An 8871-nucleotide genomic window follows, 5' to 3' on the forward strand; every position below is an offset into this window, starting at 1 on the left:
GAGGTAAGGATTGATTATATCACACAGAAGAAAACAATTTCCAGTTGAATGCCAAACTATAGTTTTATAAACGTATTTATTTTTATTTATTTTCTTTCTTTTTATTTTATAGCAGGTGAGAGTGCAGCTATAGATAAATGTATTAACTACTTCCTAAAACAGGGACACTCCTATAGGTTGTGTCCCTCTGTAGAACCTTCTGCTATGATCTCTCTATACCATCGTTCTCAATCTTTAGAATTATCTAAAGAGCTTTCAAAAATCCCAGTGCGCGAACCTTACCCAAAACTAATGAAATCAGAATCCTTTGGATTATCAACATTTTTTTTTTTTTGGATTGATAAACAGAGAGACCTATTTAATCTAACACTTCAAAAAACAAGGGAAAAATCTACCTGGAGATGAGGTGTGATGGAAAATAGCAGTGTGCATGGATCACATCTACTAATGGAGATTTCTAAATAAGGGAAGACGTCGACATCAAGCAAATTTCAGGTAGACACAGAGCGAAGAATTTCCACAGGGAGAAGCCCTTGTGGTCCTCGGAACCTAATGGCCTTGGAGAAAACCCCAGAATCCGTGGCCACGGGCCATTTCCACAGTGAGACTTCTCAGAAGCATCCTTAGGAGGACACATCAGCTTCTCTGCCTTCAGGGTTTGGGAGGGAGGGGCGCCGAGCACCATCATTCCTCTCTGGGAGCTGCTGCAGCCTGACGGACAAGCTTCAAACCTGAGCTACTTCCAGCTTCCACGGGGAGAGGGGGAGCAGGGAGCGTGTTTCCACCGCTTTCCTCTCGCACCGAGCGCAGCAGCGGGGCGGCCCGCGGCAGTGAGGGGAGAGCGGCGGGCGCTGCATTCGTGTTTAGGTGTCTCGGATGGGTGCGGGAAGAAGAAATAGATTCTAATGAAAAGATGGAGGGGAGGGCGAAGGAGGCATTGGGGAGAAGGGGGAAGCACCACCTTTTTTTCTCTGCTCTTCCTGGGGATCTGAAAACTCCTCCTAACAGGCCTTTTGGGCTCTTCGGGGCCTTCGGGCGGAGCGGCCGCGCCCGCCGCAGAGGAGTCCCCAGGCTGCTCGTGGCTGAGGCTCTGGGCAGCCTGGGCCCCCGCGGTCTCCTCAGGCCCGGCGCCGCCAGCGGGCTCCGCGATGATGAGGCCGCCGCCGCCGCTATTTTGTGGGGAAGACTCAAGCTCCGGAAGCGTCTGCTTCATCTCGTCTCCTGCGCCGCCACTGTCCAAGCTCGCGTCGGTCGGCGGGGAGGCCTCCGTCTCCGCAGCAGTTACCATCGCGCCGGCGTGAGGAGCTCCGGGAAGCTTCTGCGCACGAGGTCGACGGGCGTGGGGGGAAGGGGCGGGAGGCCGGCCTTGCCGCCCAGCTGCTCTCTGCCGAACCAACCTCCTTCCCCCGGTGGCCGCGGGCTGCGCTCCCGGCCCGGCAGCCACCCGGGGGCCCCGTAGCGGGCGCCCCAACCGTGCCGCCCGGCCCCGGGAGCCTCTCCTGTCTCGGGCGGTTCTTCAGCCTGCCCCCGCCACTCAACGTGCTCGCCTATTATCAGCATGTTTAAGGCTGCCCAGTTGATTCTAGTGTTCCGCCAAGTTTAAGAACTGTTGCTTCAGGTATTTGTTATATCTCCTTCTTAACTTTGCTCAGACTTCTCTCCAGGAGTTCCCAAGAAAACCGAAACTTTATGTCATTGTATTAGAAAGCAGCTCAGATCTTTTACGCATGTCTGTATGTCCACCTGTACTTTTGGTCTCATACTGACGCTTTCATGGTGTGCCCACGGATCTTCCTTTCTTCCCCCATGGGTGGGGGATGGGGATGGGGGGGTGCAAAAATAGTCTGAAACGAAAGAACTATTTGCCCCCAAAATGAATTATGTCACTGGCCGAGAAAGCAGAGACAGTCAGTTTTTGTTCAAATAGCATTTTTTCTTGAGAGTACGCGTGGAAAATGTTCTTTGAGCCTCCTAAAAATAAAGGGCTGTGCACATCTAAAAGCTCTGTCTATTTGTACAATGCCCACCTCTGCCTCCTTGGGAGAGGAATTTCCTTCTTTCTGCAGTGTGATCTCAAAGAGAGCTGTCCTCACCCCAAACATGGGAAACCAGACCCTCCAAAGTGAGACCCAGGGCATTCCTGCATTGGTGCCTGGGGCAGGATAACATGAACTGTTAAATCTTTTTGATCTTTAACTCCTGAGAGTCTGATTCCTCTGCATGTGGGTTGCGGGGAGAACCTGGAGTGAGACAACCCACAGGTGTGAACTGAACCTGAGTAACCCCTCTTCTTGACATGTGTTTTCTTTGCATTGGTGTCATTTGGCGTCTTAATGGACACTTTTATTGAGTATTGGACAGGAACATATGCCGATGAGAAAGTACGTGTTTCTGCAGCTTCATCTATCCAAGCTGCTCCGTCACCCAAGATTTGGCCTTTCCAGAACAAACAGTATTTTCAGCCTTTATATCCAGGTGCTTTGGAGGTCTCATGAAGATCCCAGCCAGTGCCTGTGGCTGTGTTTTTGGAAGCCTAATTACTAAAGAGCCCAGAGCTGTCTGAGACACAGGATTTCTTCAGTCAATGGGACACCTTGTTCCTTCTGCACTGGCAACATAGGTGGTCTTCTGAAGTCTTAGAAGGAAATGGTAGTTTTCTTTTTTATAAACCACCAGTTCTTGGCTAGAGAGTTGCAAAACACTGTTGTTTTATAATAATCAGCTATTGGATGTGTCCATAATAAATATTTTAGTGACAATATGTGCGAATCATTTATTTTTTTCGTATATTGGAGTAGATTCAAGGTTATTACTTTAAAAAAACTCCCACCTATGTACCAATATGCTTCCTCCAATCTGAGAGAAAGGCACGGAGTTCCAGTGAGATCTTGGGAGTCCTGCACGGCACAGAGTACGACATGGTAATGCCGTCCATCATGTGTGTGGGGAGAAAGGTTGAGAACCGTTGGGGTAATTAATGGGGTAATAGGCAGTGAAGTTCAAGAAGACGTCAATGAAAATCACGTGAATGGTCGCTTTCTTTCCACACAGGCTGTTTCTTTGCTTGGGTTAGGATTTCTACACCTAGAAAATTATATTCTTTGTCCTCTCCATTTAATAGTAATTTCTCCACTATCCTTTGATACGTTTATGTATTTTACTGTGGGGCTTGGGCATGACTCTAAAACAAAATCGCCAATCAGATTTTCACTGACTTTAATTTATTGCCAGGTAAATCTTTTCCAGTCTGAACTGAAAAAGATTTTCTTACCCAGACAATAGGAAAGGGTTTTGCACAATTAGCACTAAATATTTATTTATTTTTCCCCTTAACCAGAATTGGAAATGTTATCTGATGTTTGACATTTACCTTGGAAATTTACATTAGTCATATCTGAAGTGCTCAGGCTAAGATCATAAAGTGTTCAATGGATGTTTCATTTGTAAGTGACAGGGCATTAGCTTTCTCTGATAATTTATGGCATCACAAATAGGTACTTAATAAGTTTATTGTCATTTGTGGCTGAACTGTTTGTCCAGAGTCAGTTAAAATACATGGCTAAGAAACTTTTGATTCAAAGAAAAGCTCTAGTATCTCTCATAAATGGGTTTGATTAGACTGGAACTAAACAATACTCCTAGTCCTTAGAAAATGAGAGAGTTTTGGTTTCATTCTTTCACTCAACAAATATTGATTGATACCTACTATGCATTAGGGTTTTTAAAATTTGAATCATGTGGTTTTAAAATTTTTTTTTTTCAGAATATTATGGGGGTACAAATGTTTTGGTTACATGGGTTGCTTTTGTACTGCTTGAGTCAAAGTTATAAGTGTGCCCATCACTCAAATAGTGTGCGATGTACCCATTAGGTGTGATTTCACCCATCCCCTCCTTCCCCCTCCCTCCTGCATGATTTCCGTTGAGTTCCACTTCCATCTGTGCACACGAGTGCTGATCGGTTAGTTCCAATTTAATAGCGAGTACATGTAGTGTCTGTTTTTCCATTCTTGCAATACTTCACTTAGGGGGATGGTCTCCAGTTCCATCCAGATTGTTGTGAAAGGTATTAATTCATTTCTTATGGCTGAGTAGTACTTCATGATGTACACATACCACATTTTATTAATCCACTCATGAACTGATGGGCACTTGGGTTGATTCCACATCTCCACAACTGCGAATCCTGCTGCTATAGACATCGGAGTGCAAATGTCTTTTTGATAAAATGACTTTTTTTCCTTTGGGTAAATACCCAGTAGTGGGATTGCTGGATCAAATGGTGGGTCTACATTCAGTTCTCTGAGGAATCTCCATACCATTTTCCATAGAGGTTGCACTAGTTTGCAGTCCCACCAACAGTGTATAAGTGTTCCTTTCTCTCCACATCTACGCCAGCATCTATTGTTTTGAGACTTTTTGATAAAAACCACTCTCACTGGGGTTAGATGATATCTCATCGTGGTTTTGATTTGCATTTCTCTGATGATTAGTGAGTTGAACATTTTTTCATATATTTATTGGCCATTAGTCTATCTTCTTTTGAAAAGCTTCTGTTAATATTTCCTAAGGGAAGAAATGAATGAAATAATCTGCGGCACACAACATACAAAATGTGACATGAGATTACCATTTCCTACAATGGCCCTGAATTCCTTTGTTTCCTTATTCGCCCTGCAGCCCCCGTGGTAAATTTCCTTGCATTTCTCTTACTGAGAGAAGATATTAGGGCTGTTTGGATAAACTGCTAAGCTAAATGGCAAGATCAAGTCTCTGCGTTTGAGGTGAGAAAGGTAGTGTGGTCCCCAGCGTCAGGCGCTGGGTGGGTATAAGGCCAGTTAGGCCCGACGTGGGCATTAGCTCCTACACACCAGAGCGTCCGCTGCCCGCACGGCAGCTGCTCTTGCAGCGTGGGCCGTCCTCTCTCCTACACGACGGATGGATCGTGCCCCTGACCTCTCCTCGGCTGTGAAACTACCAAGCCTCACCGCCATTGCTTTCAGGGTGCTGCACTTCTCCAGACCGGTGCCAATTTGTCTAACTCCTTTGTCTCCTGCAATGGTTTCTTTTTTTCCCTGCTTCTTTCGTGGACAGTCCCCTAGAGTTTTTCACTGTTGGCTTTCTGCCTATCGCTCCGTGTCTTTTTCTCCGAAAGCTCCTGGCTTTTCCCTCATCTCTTCCTTATCTCGGAGTTAAGAGTCCTAAATCAGTATCGAGAGAGCTTAACGCCCTTGAACCTCAGCCTTCCCTCTCCAGGTAGGCACTTCGACCTGGAGGACCCACCGTGACTTTCAAATCAACTTAGGATGGATGGAGGTCACTACCGGCCGCTGGAGACCTGAGATGGAGAGTGTCACCCAGGCTTCGGCCAAAGAAGGACAAACACGGGGCCAGGTAAGGAAGAAGGGTCCGCTATGGGAATTTGACTTTACTGCGTGGCGAGAGCTGGTCAAACGGTCCAAGTGCATCAGGCGCTTCTGCCTCTGGTGCTGGAGCTTGAACCCAACAGAGCAAGCGCTTGGGCGAGAGCGATGGGTGTGACGTGTAAGAGAACAAGGGATTCCTCCTGCTCCTCCAAGCAGCCCCCTTCAAGGACGTGGCAGCGCTGCCGGCACCCTGCGTTGCGGAGCTAAGCATGCCGCTAGCCCCGTCGTCGGACAGGCTGAAGGAGATGTGGCAGGAGCTGGAACGGCTGCGGCTCTGGTGGCATGCGTGAGCTGCGACAGCCACCTAAAGCAGCCAGTCCTAGACGCGCTGCTGCTTCTCTACCCTCCGAACCCCACACGGAATTCTCTCGCGCCAACTCCAACCCAGAGCCACGCAGGGAAGAGAATTTGGGATCGGAGCTGTAGCTGAGCCATGTTGACACAGTGCAGTGGCCCCACCGTGTGCCGTGACTGGCCCCTCCACATCATCCTTCAACTTCCACTGGGTTGATTTGGGGGAATGTTTTTATTTAACCACAATGCTATTAAAAAAAAAAAAAACTTGCAACAATTTGGCACTGCCCAGAGTGGTGCTTTTTAATTTTTTAACTGTGTTTTCTGTGGAGGGATTTTAGGTGTTTGGGGAGAGGTGCCCTGGGGGTTCTGAGCGGAGAGAGATCTCGGCCCCTCATCCCTGCTTCAACCAGAACAGCTTTACCTGTATCACTTTATGTACCCAACTTCCCAGTGAGATTTCACCTGTAGAAAGCCTACCTGCTGAAAGAGGAAAAAATGAGGGAGGGGAGAGAAAAGAAGGAAGGAAGGAAAGAAGGGAGGCAGGGAAGAAAAGAGGGAATAGGGAAGGGAGGAAGGATGGAAGGAAAGGAGAAAGGAAACCAGTGCCCCAGAGGATCAAGTCTTAATCCTCCCCCCTCAACCTCCACATTTACCCAAGTTTGTGTCCTATTACCAACTCCAGCGGGAAACGTCTTCTTCAGCCTGACTGGGTCTCTCACTCATTTCTGCGAAGACTGTGTTCATTACCAAGTTCATGCTTTGACTCATGGTCTAGAATGCCTCACCTTCTTGGCTTTTCCTAAGACAACTGCAGACCAATGTTGTCTCAAGGTGGAGAGGTCCACTCTTGTCCCCTAGAAAAGAGGTGAGAATGACAGTGGGGTGACATTTCATTTAAGCATACACACACACAAACACACACACACATACACACACGCATAGCTCTATGCAGTAATTTTATATTAAAACTTTTATGTATATGACTTTGTATCTATAAATTTGTATGGAAATAGTTTTATCACGTTGGAGTAGATAAAGATAGAAAGCTGTCGGAAACAATTTAGAGGAAGGGAAGAGAAATGTTAGTAGCATTTGTTAAGTGCCTCCTAAGCACTAGGTCTCACGATCACCTCATTTAATTTTGAGAGTAACCATGAAAAGTACGAATCATGAGCTTCCTAGAACCAGTTTACTGAGGAATCGAACTCTCTGCAGAACAAACATGAAACAGTTTTATTTTTTCTAACTACCTTGCCAGCCAACCACATTCTCTATTCTGGGCAGTGGGGATGTTTAATGACATCTCAGACTGATCCTCTGACTTTTCAGTCCCTTTTAGTTTTTTGAAGTGTCTCATTTGGGTTCTTATGAATCAGCCCTGTTTACGTAAAACCTTCCGTCTAATCCCTAATAACCTCTGTGTCTTCCCACCTGTCTGGGTGGGCCAGGCCTGTGGCTGTGGTGGCTGTGGGAGGGGAGATGGGCTGAGTGGTCTTCTGTGACACAGCTCCTCCTGCCCTGCCTGTCCCCTGCCCTCCTTCATCCTCTCTAGTTGTGGCTTGAAGCAGAGAGTAAAGACAGAGCTTTTTTTACTGAATCCTCTGAATGAGGTCACAATTCTTGTCTTCGAGAATCATACAGCTGTCTTGACTCATTTCTTTCGACTCTACATTTATAAGTGGTGGCTCCAACATGCCTGCTCGGCAAGGAAGTCATCCCAGGCAACGGGGATGGTCCCTTGTGAGACCTGTCCCCAGTGCTCTGGTGTGGGTGCCTTTTTGTTCTCTAGGTGAGGCTGCCCCTAGGAAGATGGTTTCTGACAATTTCATCTCTCCTCCGTAACTGAGTTTGGGGTTTAGGTATTCACCTCGCACACCTCATTGGATCTGAGAATGTGAGGGGAGGGCTGTAGACTGAATGTGAGTGCCCACCCCCAATTCACATGTTGGAACGAATCACCCAGGTGATGGTGTTTGGAGGTGGGGCCTTTGGGAAGTGATTAGGTCATAAGGGTGGAGCCCTCGTGAATGGGGATTCGCGGCCTTATAGCAGAGACCCGAGAGCTCCCCCTTCCGCCATGTGAGGATACAGTGAGAAGAAGGCTGTCTATGAAGCAGGAAGTGAGCTCTCACCAAAGATGGAATCTGCCAGCACCCTGGTCTAGGAATTCTCAGCCTCCAGAACTATGAGAAAGAAATTTCTGTTATTTATAAGCCACCCAGTCTATGGTGTTTTGTTATTGCAGCCCAAACAGGCTAAGACAGGGGCAGTCACCAATACTAAAGACAAAGCATTTGTGACGTTTCATGGAGAAAATTACCAGTATCCTGTCCAGTCACCCCATCCCCCATCACAATGCTCTTGGGTCTGATGAGAAAAGAGAGAAGGGGTGTGAGGTGTGGGCTTCTATCACCTTCCATAACCCCATACCACTGAAGCAGTGATGGAGTTCATGGAGTTTCCTTTAGCAAGTATTTATTAAACATGTATATGTGCTATAGATTGAATATGGATGATTCCATACATAAAACCTTACACGTGGGTGGAGAGGTAGAAAAATTTAAAACTCGACACTCAGGTGTACCAAAAATATGTACCTTTTTTTTTCTATAACTGATATAATCTTTCTCATAAACCCTTATCCTGCTGTATGTCGGCTAAAGGCGGGAGGCGATATCTACATTTTACAATTAATATTTCACTATTTGGGGACTTAAACAGTCCTCTTATAGTTATTAGATCCCTTTGGGATGATGGGATCTCTCTGCCCACCTCACCCACTTCCGTCCATACTTACGGGGGCATTTTTGTGATCTCACGGCAATGGGAGGGGGGGCTTCAGAGCGGGTGCTGAACTCACACCTGGCAGGTCTAGTCTGGCGGTGAGCTCAGACTATTTGGAGTACCTTGTAGGAACACACAGCTGCAGTCCTTGATCTTGGTTCCTTACCAGAGGTAAGGAACTAATTAACTAACTAAACTAACTAATTCCTAATATTCTGTCTCCATTTCAAATCCAAGGGGACATGACTCCCCTGAGCCTTTTAGCACCTTGGCATGTCGTCACTGGGGATGCAGAAACTCCTGGCTTCCCTGCACACCATATTTAGGACCCAGGCCACATTCAACAGTGTTGCTCAACCTCCTTT

The sequence above is a fragment of the Propithecus coquereli genome, unplaced genomic scaffold (genome assembly GCF_000956105.1).
Source record: "Propithecus coquereli isolate 6110/MARCELLA unplaced genomic scaffold, Pcoq_1.0 Scaffold435, whole genome shotgun sequence".
Classification (NCBI taxonomy): Eukaryota; Metazoa; Chordata; class Mammalia; order Primates; family Indriidae; genus Propithecus; species Propithecus coquereli.